This window comes from Amblyomma maculatum, chromosome 11, assembly GCF_055883805.1.
Source record: "Amblyomma maculatum isolate TAMU_Amacu chromosome 11, ASM5588380v1, whole genome shotgun sequence".
NCBI classification, from domain to species: domain Eukaryota; kingdom Metazoa; phylum Arthropoda; class Arachnida; order Ixodida; family Ixodidae; genus Amblyomma; species Amblyomma maculatum.
Genome location: NC_139354.1, coordinates 43,374,799 through 43,389,297, shown reverse-complemented (window position 1 = coordinate 43,389,297; position 14,499 = coordinate 43,374,799). Strand labels below are relative to the sequence as shown.

Below are 14,499 nucleotides of genomic sequence, written 5' to 3'. Positions count from 1 at the left end.
TGTGCTGCAGCAGCAATTCCGAAACTGTGCAGACACGCTTTTGGAAGTCTTCAGCAATGGCATGTGCAAAATAGCTTATGAAAGGCTTTTTGGTGTGTAGAGCAATGCATTAGGTTTGATGTTTCTTTTTCTTCTCGCACGAAATGTCTTCCCGGATAGTCAATTTTTTTTTTCTTATTCTTCCTTTCAGAAATTAGTTTTTGGCTATGAAATTTGTTCTGTTGGAGTAGTTTTGTACAAAATGTTAATGCTTTGAGTGTTTGTTCCCAATGACCTTGGAATTGTTCGTACAGTGAATGTGGTGGCACCTTGAAAAGGGACGCCAGAAGCAGCAGCTCAGTGTGAGATGCCGATAAGAACACGTAACAGTGTAGACACTGCCCTGTAGTAGCCTTCTGCTTCAGATAACATTCTCCATAAACGAGCACCTAGACGAATGAATTATTTATTGCTGGTGCAAGTTTGCATGAGGACTTATCTGTTTCCCCGACTTTTATCTGCAGTGTTTTGTATGTGGCTTTTGCACAGATCGCATTGCGGTTCATTTGCAGACTTTATAGAGAACGCACACGCCCAGTCGCACATGTTTAATGTGATAAAAGTTCGATTAAAACCGACGTCAGGATGAGCTTTATAGTGCAAATTGACCTATGGTTTGTTATTGTTTGAGTTGACGCACACATTTACACAAGTGTTGAGTGGAAGAGGTTATTTTCCTCCTTTATTTTTGGTGTTTAGGTGCTAAATATGAACGCTTTCCTGGGAGTTCGAGTGGAAAGATGTGTATGAAATGTACATAAATGTTCACAGAAGCAAACTGAATGCTTTGCTTGATATAAAACATACCAACGTGCATCAGCGGTGTGTGTGTGATTTCATTTGATACTGCTAGACTTCCTATGGCACTGTAAACAATTGGCCGTTAGGTGCAGAGCTGAGGACAAAGATACATGAATCTACAACGCAATTCCATTTGACATAACCCTTCCTGCACCTGCAGGTTTTTTTGTGCAGTGTCAAGAGTTGTATGTGCACTGCTGGAGTTGTCTATAACCAGCCTTGTACACGTTATAAAAAAGGAGCCACCCATTACACTTCATTTCAAATGCATTTGATTCCGAAGGTCATTTTCAGCGTCTAAAAGGGTCGTAATTTGTTTTGAAATTTTCATAGCACAGGAGAAATATACACTGACTATAACCAGTTATTGTGGCTTCCTCGATTTATCTGTTGCATACTGTATGCCATTTATGTTCAACAGCAGTTGTATTTCTAACCTGTAGTCAATATACTTTGTTTCCTTAACAACAAAGACTCTCTTTGTGCACGGACTGATGGGAAGAGCAGTGTTGTGATATAGATAGGCTTTGCGCAAGCCAGTACTTTAACGAAGCGCTTAGTTTCTCAAGCTCTGACAGGACAAAGCTCAAGCTGACTAAACGCAACATTTTGTCTTGAAGGAATGTGAACTACAAAACATAGTGCTAGTTAAATGCGGCCTGGTCATGCATGCATGTCTGGACATTTTTGCACACATGGCTTTTTGACAGCCTGACCTTTGTCTATTGCGCAGAACATTCTGTGCTAGCACTAGTTTTCGCCCCGCCTGGGTGGTGCAGTGGTAAGACGCCCGACTACTGTGCAGGAGTACCCAGGTTCGAACCGACCTCGGCGGCTGCATTTCGATGGAGGCGAACTGAAGAGGCGTCCGTGTGCTGTGCGATGTCAGCGCACGTTAAAGACCCCAGGTGGTCGAAATTACTCCGTAGCCCTCCACTACAGCTCCTCTTTCTACTTTCACTCCCACCTTCCTCCCTTCCCTTATGGCGCTGGTGCGGTGTCCACAGAAAAGAAGTGAGACAGTTACCGCCCCTTTCCCTTCCTATAAATAAATAAATCACTAGTTTTCTGAATATAAAGTAACTGATCAGTAGTAATGATTATGGGGGGGGGACAAAGGTAGCAAGCATGTCGCTCCTTGCAATAACTAAACAATGCATTCCAAAATTTGAAGAAAATATAATCTATTCTATATTGTCCAATCTATAATAAGGTATTCAGTTTCCTGTAATAAGCTACCTATAACACTGGCTACAACTGATGATCAAAATGGCCGATAAGCCTCAAATATCAGAAGCCTTCCAACCTATGGCACCGACTTGTGGTCACTGTGTAGCCTTTGCTAGCGTAAAGTCACGGATGACTGGCAGGCCAAAGACATTTGACCATAACATCACGATGCTGTTTGGAAGGATTACATTGAGAGTAATTTGCTGCTCTTACTAATTCTTTAGTACTGCCCTACACATTACGAATACTCCCTTGCAAGATTAAAGAGACAGCTGGAAGTTGTGCTTGGCAGTGTCGCCGTTTCATCTATTTCATACCGACCATGCTTCCATCGGCTTCTGTGCTCTTCCTACACTTTCAGCTCTTCAAGTTTTTATTACCTTTTTATGTGTATTTCAATGTCTGCAAAGAGAGACTGAAAGGAACACGCCTGTGAGGAAGTAATTACGGTAACCTTGTAGTGTGTCGTTAATATCAACAAGTGCTTGCAGCTTCATACATTTGTCATTAAAGCTGAATTCATTCCAGCCACATCACAAGCACTAAGTTATGTGGGTTCAGTAGAACTTGCGAGCGGGCTTAGTTGGCTATAAGACTCCGACGACCTCTGGCATTGCATGGTTATACACAAACACAACACATACACGAGAATTAAACCAAGACGTTCACACCGATGATGCGCTCGCTACCAACTGCCCATTATTTGTGATGCGAAGAAGAAAGCATCACAGAAAACGTAGGTTACAATAAGAAGTAAACAAAGGAATTTTAAAAAATTGCGAAGAAATTCAGAATGAAAGAATTAAATGAAAATAAAACGAAAATAATGACAAATTGCGTCTAACTTCTTGTCACATTGTCCGCACGAAGAAGTATCGCCTCCGTCTCATGCATAATGTGGACTCATTTAATAAAAGTGTTCTCACTTAACATCAGTCATCTGAACTTCAATCTCTCCATAAATGGGCACGTATGGAGCTATGCCAGCATATTGTGTTGCTAGCTTGCTACATACGTAACGGAAACCGCTTACTGCAGTCGCAACACAATACACGCGAAAGGAGGAGTGCCGCGCCATGTCTTGTTGCAAAACCTCCAGAACTTCAGTCGTGTGGTACTTTCAGAACAGAAGACTGGTCTATGAGACCCATGAAGCAACGGCCCGCTGGGCATACCTTCACAGTCATTGCCGTCGTATGCAACAGCGCAAGAACGGATGCATTGGTCTCAGAAACGCACATACCACTATATCCACGCACCAGGCACTTTCTACTGAAACGTTCGCTGGGAAAGGAGCTGCGGACACATTCGTTGCAGGCAAAACTTGTTCAAGTTTTCACCCGTCAACTGTAAGCAGAATGTTCAGTGTAAAAGCCAACGGGCATTTGTGGACAATGTGAACGTCCGAAGTGCTCACATCACAGTTCAAAGCTACCTCTCGTGACGGATGACCATGCCCGGCAAGATCATGATAGTCGTGGTCTCGGGCGTCGAAGCAGAGCGCGCTGCCCGACCCCTCTCTTCGTCGTCGTCCTCTGCCGCGCCGATCTCTTCGATGTACTTGACAGAGTGGGCGTTGTAGTAATAGTAAGGCTCCGTGGTGCGGCGGCGACGCTTTCGGGGCGGCGTCACCACTCGTTCAGCGCTGTTTACGTCGGGGAAGATGGACGGTACAGCGGTGGGCCGTAGCATCCGACGCTTCATGCCAACCTTGAAGTCGGTCGGCTTGAAGTGTAGCGAGCACACGACAGACCGCGCGTTGGACAAAAGTTGGGTTCGTTCTTCGGCGTTCCCTTTGGTGATCGCGTCTACCCAGGCGTCCCTACATGCTCCGTCCGATGGTACTTCGTGAAAGGAGACGGTGCTACCACACCGTCGCTCCGTCGACGGACATGCAGGCACGCAACAACCTTTGGGCATTTTGTCGGTCAAGGGCCAAGTCAGGCTTTGGACAAGCCGAGGTTTCAGCCAATAGACATGCAAAGACGGTAAAGTGCAGCGTTAGAACTGCACTGCAGTTGAAATCACCGTGACTGAAACACTCGGCTACGAAACAACACAACTACCATTGCTTCTGGCTGCCAGCCACTCACGGAAAGCAGCCACGAGATGCCGCCACGACCGCTTCCTTAAGTTTGTATTCAAAATGAGAATTTCGCACACAGTGCAACCCATCAGTACTGTCACCTATCCAACTTAACGTGGTGACAAAAACATTTCATAGCGAGCACGTTTTATTTTTATTTACTAATTAGTAACGAAAACAAAAAACATTATCAAATAGGGCAATACAGTACTTAAATGATATTTGTGAGCCCTGGTAGGCATGTCAGGATGGCCGAGCGGTCCAAGGCGCTGCGTTCAGGTCGCAGTCCGGTCTTCCGGGCGTGGGTTCGAATCCCACTTCTGACAGCCATTATTTTTTTTTTTCGAGTTTTTTTTTTTTTTTTCTTTTTTACGTTATTTCTTGCGTCACGCTGCAGTGTTAGTGATGTGTTCGCCGTCAAGTGGTCTGGTGCTCAGCCTCATCTGTCTCCGTTCTAGATATAATCCATTTTCCCTTACTTATTATTTCATTCAGACAGCCCAGCCTTGGTCGCGCTAAACTTGGCGAGGATGCCGAAGACGCAAGATGGCCGACGCAGGGACCACTTTAACATTCGCCACATGTGCAGCCGCTCCCTCGCTAACCCTAACCACGCTCCGCAAGCCGCGTCGAGCCTCCAGGCACTTATCACTGCACCCTGGCTGCGGTTAGCTTCCTGGGATTGGAGCGACTACCTCTCGCTATCGACAAACAAGAGCGCAGAGAAAGCGCAATTCTTTTTTCTGCATTTCTTTTTATTCTTTTCGTCTCCCGTTGGGCGACACAACGAAGGGGCACAAAGACGTCACGTGATCATGACGTGTCGATCGATACGCACGGTCTGGTTGTCATGGCAACGGCAGAGCAGCCCCGGTCGAGAGGCTAGGCTCTGCCGAGACGACGAGCCTTTCGCGAGGCTACATCCGGGCACCTTGTCGTCTGCTACATTCAAGATGGCCGTCCGTAGCTAAAATTTAGCGTTTTCGTACAAAACCACCACTTAAGCACAACTCTAACTTGAAATGAAGCACATTTATATATCCAAATATTTTGATTAAGGACATCCTGTTCGGAAAAAATACGCCACGTGACCTATTGGTGACAAGCAAACACCAAAAAAACAAGCGCCGCTGGGCCCGTTCGTGAGGACGAAACGCCATATTGAAATGGCGGCCGAAGAGGCTGGTACCCACGTCGCAGATTTAACGCCAATACGAAAGAATGCGGCAGAGGCCTAACGAACTTAGCTCAATCGGATCTAGAGATACAGCTAGGGACACGGCGTGCGTTTTCTAAAACCGCTCCACCACCTCCGCTGGATAAGGAGGCCATTGGCTCGGCGCGACTGCGGTGAAGTTGCACGTTTTTTTCTCTGGATATTGATTCGTAGGCACTGGTTTGCGCTTGTGTGTCTGGAGGCCTAGCATTTGCGTGGATTCAGTTACCAAGCGCCGATATAAAACGTTAGGTTATCAAATAACCAGCCATTAATGTCAAACGCGCAGCATTTTGCGAATGCACGGAAGCGCTTACACCGGGCTTTTTTTTTTTTTTTTTTTTTTTTTTCTTGATTCGTGAAAGGTGTGTGGGCTTTTTACCGCCGAGAATATATATTCGCTTGGGCTTCAAGCAAATAAGTGCATGCGTTTTAAGGGACTGTAATGATTGCCCAAGCATAGTTCGTCTTGTATGAAGTTAGTTTTGGTTGAACTCGCAGGAACAAGAATCGGTTCTCACCTTTAGTTATGTCTTCCAAAAATATTGGGAAGAAGCCCCGATTGTGAGTGGAGTGCATAAATATTTTGGATACTTTGCCTGTTGTAGCCTGAGATATAGAAGGTCATCGCCATAGCCTCGGCTGTTGTTTCAGACTTCTAAAGAGGCCATAAAGTCGTTATATATGACATTTAAATTAAACACGTCTAATTAATAACATCCCAAAAGCTGTGTGAATGCACCGAACTGTTCAGCATTCAACATGCAATAGGTGTCAAACATTGTACCCTATTTAACCAGTGGCATATTCCCTGTTATGTCTTCATTTATGCAAAATTCTTATTTTCTCTGCCTTACGGAGGCACACCAACACAAGCAGAAACACCGTTGTCGCAGAAAAGGCTATTCTCGCATAGTTTCACCACGAGACTGAACCATGTGATTGGCGCGCAACAACTGCTACAAAATTGCTCCGCAGGTTTGCTCGCCTTCAAGGCAGGTTTTGATTGGCTACCTCCTGTTGCTTCTTGAGCCCTGATTGGTCAGGAACTTTGTAGTCGCACGAATCACGAGCGAGCGCTGCCCGCTTCTTCGAGCGGGCTTTGTGAATACTCGCACCCGGCCTGGTTACGTAATATATCTTCTCCAGCTCCGTACTCGTCTTCATGCAACGAAGTGTACGTTTGAAACAATTAGCTGTCAGCCTATTTCCCTCTCCCGCAACACTTTGCACTGAAATGGAAGGCAGAGCTTCCGCCGCTCAATCATAGACGGCGCTAGCGTGCGCGTGTTCAATTGCGCATGCGCGCCCCCATGCACTTGGCTCCTCGGCGCAATGGCTCGTCAGCGTCTGTGCTGAAACTCTCTGGTGTGAAATAGACAAGCGCGTTTAGGTGGTTTTGGCTTAAGTGAGTAGAAAATACAAAAAAAAATAATAAAACGTCAAGTTCAAGAAGTTGTCTCATTTTGGCTCTTTTCTTTTTCTGTGCGCAGTGTTGACTGAACGACTCGACCTTTTCGCTCCTGTCAGTACCAACTAAACGTGGTTATAGCAACACTAGTCGTACATTTAATTGGGACCTGGGGTTATCACATGCGCTTCCCAGAGGCTTATCGTCCAGTAGACAGCAATGAATGCAACTTCGATCATTCCCTGGCTTTGTGTAGAAGTTAGGCTCGATCGCTGCTGTGTGACAGGGATTGTGTGCTCACTTTCTCCCATTCAATTTTTCTTCTTTTCAGGCGACTGTTGAACAAGTGGCCGCGAGTCTGAGCTGGAAAGAGCGTCGGTTACGTCATCCAAACAGCGTGGGCCGATGCATCACGTCGCTGGTGGCATTTATGATTAGTGATATATATGACTCCAAGACAGCCCGAGGAAGCGAGCAATTAGCCTTAACATCTGTCCTTTTACCACAGCCATATACAGCTACAAACTCGGGTCTTCAACTGCGAATGTTTGAGCAGTATATATAGGCATAGGTTTTCCTTGACGCGTGTCTTTTTCTATCTATACATAGAAATTCATTGGCTCAAAACAAAACAGGAAACGCTGTAGCCGTATCGGTGCGCTTAGATAGACCACTGATATAACGTCTGTTTCTCTGAAACCTACTCCACTAGCATGAATTCCTCTGAATTCATTATAGTCCGCCGACAACCATACTAATGTGTAGGTATATGGTCATAAGGTTACGGTTCTGTAAGGCCCACTAGTACGTATCCTTGATTCTTTCCTTGAGGGCGCAGTTACGTGACCACCCAGAGTGAGACGGTTGCCATGTCCTTTATAGATAACCTATATTCGAGCCTAACCAGCTGACGTCAAATCCGCAGCGCGCAAAATGAGGCCGACATATTCACTTTTCTTTTTTTTTTAAGTGCGACTTAGGGGTGGAGGGGAATATATGAAAAAAGGAAAGACGCAGAAGACGTTTCATGTCCGTTATGCGGCATAGAAGATAAGGTGAACTTGGGCGGAATATGGAGAACGGATGGCCCATGAGAGTGACGGTAAATATCAAATGCCAAATTGCTTTCAAAGGTGGAGCTAGTGGCGGCCCGACGCAAGGTCGTGATGGACAGCCGCGCTGCTTAATGCATAAGACATTCCATGCTTTAGCCAAAGTCAATCCCTAGTTTGGAGAAAGTGAGACAGTCAATTCCTATAATGTCCTGGAACTCTGCAAAAACTCCTTTTTCACCACATATAATTATTTCCACAAATTCCCTAATGGAGAGAAAATTCGCCGAATTGAATAACACTGATAAGAAGGCTCATTATTAGGACATAAAGTGGGCCGAATGACGCTAACAAGACTTAAGCGCGCTTCTGTGTCATTAGTCCCAACTTTTTAAATGCAAATAGCTTATAATAAGCGCATGTTGTCCTCCATGAACCGACACCGACTTACTTTGTTGGTAGTTATATAATTGGGCTAGTTATCTTTATGCGAGTGCCTTATATATATTAATTGGTTCACAGGAAAGGCGCATTATGTTACACTTGATTCTGTGAACACCTGAACCGCGCCGTAAGGGAAGGAAGGTGGGAGTTAAAGTGGAAAGAGAGAAATAGGAGCCGTAGTGAAAGAGTGCCTTTCGCATAATTGTTTTCTTTCGTGCTCCTCTTTCTCGTGCGCGCATGGAGGATCGTCGAAGGTCGCGATCAAGTAACTACAGTGTGTATTGTGGTTCATTCGAACTCGTTTAATTGTCACTAATTCTGGATTGTTCAAAAATAACGCTTTGACCCCTTGAGCACTACTCGCACAAAATAGTTCTCCTTAATTCGAACAAAATTTTAACCACATTCATGTTCCTATATTATCGAGTTTCTTCCGTATGCCTTTCAAGCTTTTAAAAGGACGGTGCAGATAAGCATCTTTTTAAAATACCTTTCTAGCTTTCAGGACTGTGCAGATAGAGGTACCTTTTCCATTATTATTACTATTCAGGTATTCCGCGAAGCAGCGCATTGGGTAACGAGCCAAAGAAGCTACACGTGGTCGAAGAAAGAACACGGCGTAGACACGTGTCCAACACTCCTCCCGTCCATTCTTGCCTTCCAAAGTGGATAGTCGCGAACCCGACAAGATATGGTGGTCGCGCGGTTCCGCGCACAAGTTTTTTTTTTCTTTTTTTTTTTTTTTTACTGGTATCTCATTTCAAGTGGTAGTGGAAGACAGGCGTCGCGCATAAGTATTTTCGTCGTATAATTCTGAGAAAAAAAAAAAAGACAAAAGCAGAATATCGATTGTACAAGGTAGCCACTCCTTCCTAATCGAACGGCAAAGCAACGTCGGTCTACTTTCGCTTTCAGGTGTGCACACTTTTCTGGGTGGGCAGTTGAGATTTTTTTTTTTTTTTTTTTTTTTGACACTGCGCCTTACTTGTGTTACAATAGTCGTCAGGTAACGAGGTTTGTTGCGTAAACGCCTATGAGAAAATTTTCGTTTAAATTCAGCTAATTTGCGGAACACTCGGAATCTTCTCTCCGTAACGATGAGCTGCACTTTGTAACTAGACTGGGCCAATGATTCGTCATGTAAGCGGGTATTTGCTATGAACAAACGACTGCGAATGCGGCGTGTGGTATGGAAGAAGAAAAATGTGCAAAAATGGTTAACTGATGCCGGGTTTGGGCTACCGATTGGAGATGCGTATTATTCCCTCCGCCGTTATTATGACTCTTCTCGAACCCGCAAAAAAGTTCGGTTTGTCAGTGCTACCGAAAATCTGCAGAAACTGGACCTTCAGCCGCAGGTCAAGCAGGTCTTTCTCTATGACCTTCCTCTGTACTCTATGCATTAAGGAACAAATGCAACAATGTCTCATACTAGAATACTTGCGCAGCCGCAGAATACGCATTTGAATTACAGTCTTATGGTTAAGTTATGGAAATTTGGGAGTTAAGAACATGGAAACAGGAGGCTTGATTCAGATAAAGCGACAGTCCTGGGAAGATTGACTTTTTTTTTTTTTTTCCAAAAAGTGATACGCATGGGATCACAACGGGCCCGGCTAGCTTCCAACAACAGACTACAAAGCTGGCGCGCTTAGTAGTTATTTTTGAAAGTAGTAAAATACCGATGTTCAATAAATATATGCCGACTAAATGAGATATAACTAGGCCGTAAAGAATATGTATTTTTTCTGGTTCATGCGGTGACACTTTAGTTATGCCAGAAGGACTATGGTTATGCTTGTGACCCTCGTGTAACTGTCCCAACCCTTACCCATTCATCAGGAAAACAAAATGCCCTCCGCTTAGCCATGCTTAGCTCAGGGATTGACTGTCTGGTATAGTGAGCTCCAGAAACACCGGACACACTATATGAAGCAACTTGAAACGAATATAAGACATGAGGGAGCATAACTTTCTGTGGCTGCTGTTAAGCCTTCCATGAAAAAAAAAAAGAAAAAAAAAAAAGCTCGACGTCTGCTGCAGTGTGTGGTTTCTTGCCTGTGTGCTGAGCAAGTTGTGCCAAGACGAATGAAATAAATGAATGTTTCAAGGTGCAGCAACCATCGACGTCCACAGGATGTCCAGCATGCGGCGACGCAATGGCTCGAAAAGGTAAGGTCGTTTATGCCACACTGCGGTAAAGTTATCTCTTTGCAGACGCGGGGAGGGGAGAAGGGAAATCGGAGCTGTTTTGTCTGATATAACTATGATGTTTAATAGCGGTTCTAATGATATGGCGAGACACCGGACGTCTTGGAATTGAGCGCCTCAACTGTTCATGAAGCAGAGACTGCTAGTGCTGTAAAGGCAGACCTTGCAGTATTTCCTGCGGGTAGCTGTGGCCGGGGTTCTGTGATGTATTGTCTCTGCTTGTGTGACAGTGTAAAAAATAAATTGGTTTAATTCAGTAGGGTAAGAATGCGGGTGGCTATTGGTGATCCATTATGCAAGTACCTAGCCAGCTGTTCTGTGATCAGCAGGCACTCAGACCAGATAGTGCGGGAGATAAGGAGGCATGCTGAGATAGCCGCGGTCTGCAAGATACCTGTTAGCGCGCCTTCAATCGCTTTGACAAATGCGGAGTTCCTCTTTTTGAAGTGACAATTCTGAGAGATTTTTCTTACTGTTGTAGGGAAATCAGAATATAAATACAATTTTCAGCAATTGTCAGTTGGAAGTTCAACGCTTGTGTGGTTCTTCGTCGTGTGCCTTGCTCTTTTGCGCTGGTATACGTGCACAACTAAGAGAAAAGCGCAGTGTGTGTCACACATTTTCCGTGGTCACCTGAACCATGAAGGGGGGGAAGTGAAAGCGGAAAGAGTAGCTGTAGTGGAGGGTCCACGGAGTAATCGCACCCGGTTACTCCAGAGCATGTATTACGGTGAGGCTGCGCAAAAGTAAAGAATAATACGCCTCAGCCCGTGCCACTAGGTGATACTCCGGGATAGTGAATAAACCTGCTGTAAGAGGCAATTTAACATAACTTGGCCGAGATGCTGCATAGCTGTTGATAAGGGGAACTACTGTAAGAGGCAAGTGTACTGGACGAGCCCAGTGCTATACAACATCCTTGTTTTGGAAAGACTCCTGCTAAACGGGTGACGAACTTGAAAACGTTCGCGTATAGAAGGAAAGCAGCGAAAATGTATTGCCAGTAATACATTCATGTCTGCGCCGGCACTCATACACAGTACGCGTTGCTAGTTTGGTACAGCATATAAATGGGCATAATCGGGCATCCGACATGTAAGGAGGGTAGGTTTTGTAATAGAAAGACATGCAGCCCAGAGGGCCACCACTGGCTTTCTTTATCGGCCCCAAGCAGACCGCCTGCATTTCATAGCGACCTAGTTCAGCCAGATTGCTGAGCATAGCTTTAAGGAAGGGGAGCTTTTTTTAAGTATTTATTATTTGACCTAAATTTCCTTAACCCTAGCAGCAGTGAACATGTGAAAAGCAAAAGAAAAAAATGTGCGAGAGGCAGAAATCTTCCATGTCTCATATTGCAGGACGTGGCGTAAATGTTCAGATTAGCAAATAACGTTATTCATATGTGGATGTTAAAGCCACGTTCTAAAAGCTATAATAACATTCAAATTATGTGTACGAAACATTACCGAGATCAATAACTGTGTCCCATATAATTTTCCCACCCGATTTTTATGCAGTAATAATGCTGTTGGCAGAATTCTGCCGTTAATCATGCCTGCCGCATACTACATGTAACCCCCCCCCCCCAAAAAAAAAAAAAAAAAAATATGCCATAAAACTTTCCATATTGCTCATTAGCACTATCATTTGTCGGGCGTCATTGCCGGCTAGCAATAAAGAAGCATTTGATCTGTTGTATAGTGCTCATTTGTCGCCCTCATTAACCCTTATTCCTGCCTAACAAAGTGCCGATTAAAGATACGTTACGTGCACAACTTAGAGGTCTGGCCATAATTACAATTTGTGCGGAAGTTGCATACATCTTGTTTAAATGTCTATTTATAGGCATAGTGAAATGTTATTCCAAAGTTTATTTGTTATGCTTCAAAACGCTGCTGAAGCTCATTCACAACACAATATTTTCACCACAGCCACTAAATATTGTTCCATCGTTTCGGTGTGCGTCTTGGGTTTGGGCTTCATGAAGAGGCAGGAGGTGAGGAAGGGGTAGCACTTGTAAACCATTGAACTGTACAGAAAGCGGGAAAGATGAGCACGTTTAGAACAAAGTGTCCTAAAAAATCAACAAAAATATATCACATAAATGAAGCAAAAAATCCCATAAATTAATACGAAACAATCGAAAAGCGGTATTATGTAAGAGGGATGCATTCATACATTTCCAGTAATTCGTGCACTTCAATGGTGAACTTAAGCACGTTAATAATTAAATGACATAATTTGTAGTGTCAGCAATTAATTGACAATCATGAGCCACCTAGATATTCACTCTATTTTCAATCGATATTACGTTCTTGATTTTCTTTTTCGCGCCATTGGAAGTGTATTGGCGCTCTCGGTGCTCTTTGGGGCAGCTGTCAAAGAACGTCATAACTCCGACGTTCTTGGTAATGTAGGCAATCGAAAGTTATTCCAGTGATTATCTACAACCTCCCCTCTGGCCCTCTTTTAAAGAAGGCACGCCTTTAATTCGCAACATATATATTTTATCCTGATATATCTATCAGAAATGGTAGCTCTTCTCCTCTACACCCTCCCAAATTAATATCCCTGGGTAATCTCGCCCCTGACAAAAAAAAAAGAAAAAAAAAGAACGCAAATCATCACCCAGCGCGCCGCGTCCGGCCATGGCTTGCCCTAGAAACAAGAGTGCGGTATCTTGTAAAGGCTGATATACAAGATACTTTTATTTTAATTGCCTGACTTCTACATTGAACCCCAATGCGCAAAGCAAATGCTTAGTGTACAAAAATGTACACACATTCAGCAAATGACAATATATACAAGGAACAACAAAACCCACTCACTATAAACGAAACTATATTCCCTTCCTAAGAAGCTGCCTCGTCATATTAAAATTCTTTTAAAGCCACCAACGAATACTCTTGTGAGCCATTCGAAAGCTTCAAGAACGAACTGTATACGAAGGCGCAAGTCTTGTTGAGAAACAATATATGCATCTCAGAGAGCACAATTCCTGCGAACAACGCAAATAGCACATACAAAAAGGGAGTGTCAGAAGTGGGATTCGAACCCACGCCCGGAAGACCGGACTGCGACCTGAACGCAGCGCCTTGGACCGCTCGCAGCGGATGGACCGCTCGGCCATCCTGACAGAACGGGAACGGCTTCGACGTAGAGCTGAGTCAACATGGTGTCCTTGGCAGTTGTGCCATTTTATGTGGGAGGAGTCGTTTAGCAGGGTGAACGCGCCGTAACTGCGACACAGCAAAGCGAGAGGCTGCCAACATGGTCGTCGCCGCAGCCAGTTCAACGCGGTTAACGCCCAGTCATCCAGCAGGCCCCACATGGTCAGGCCTGGCTGGACTCCAGCGATGGTGACGTTGTATGATACTCGAGAACGAGTCAAGCCGACGATGGTATCTTCGTCGTTGCACTGTCTTGACGCCGTGTGGACCTATTATGGCGCTGCGCCGTAGAACTGGTTTATGGAACAATTCCCAGTTGGTACCAATTGGTTGCCGTTGAGCTCCGACTGAATTACATTTGGAATTCGATGGGAACCAACTGGGAATTTTACCATAAACCAGTTAGACCATGCAGTTACCATTTTTTCAACAGACCTCATTTTTAATCGTAAATATAGGCAATACATGCACATAGACGCGAAGGCAATATGGCAATATCACGTGGCTTCCATTTGCACTTGTGGCTGCAAAGGCGACCCACGGGTCGCTTTCCCAAATTGATCTCGTTCAGAACGAGACTTGTCGATAGTCACTCTTTATCAGCAGCGAGAAGCCGGATGTAAGAAAAAAAGAAAGCCTAACTTCCGTTCACTTCAGCTGCGCCATACCTTTACCCTGCGTCGGTGTTCCTGCGTTGTCTTGCATATATATATATATATATATATATATATATATATATATATATATATATATATATATATATAGAGAGAGAGAGAGAGAGAGAGAGAGAGAGAGAGAGAGAGAGAGAGAGAGAGAGAGAGTCGCCGTCCTACTCAGGC

The 14,499-nt window shown here is 44.5% G+C and overlaps 2 non-coding genes across 2 annotated transcripts; one reads left to right on the top strand and one right to left on the bottom strand.

Moving 5' to 3' along the window:
- Positions 1-4,398: 4,398 nt before the first annotated feature.
- TRNAL-CAG (transfer RNA leucine (anticodon CAG)) lies at positions 4,399-4,482 on the top strand. The gene has a single exon. It is a non-coding gene; the product is annotated as a tRNA-Leu (tRNA).
- Positions 4,483-13,524: 9,042 nt separating this feature from the next.
- On the bottom strand, positions 13,525-13,626 carry TRNAL-CAG (transfer RNA leucine (anticodon CAG)). The gene has a single exon. It is a non-coding gene; the product is annotated as a tRNA-Leu (tRNA).
- Positions 13,627-14,499: the final 873 nt, after the last annotated feature.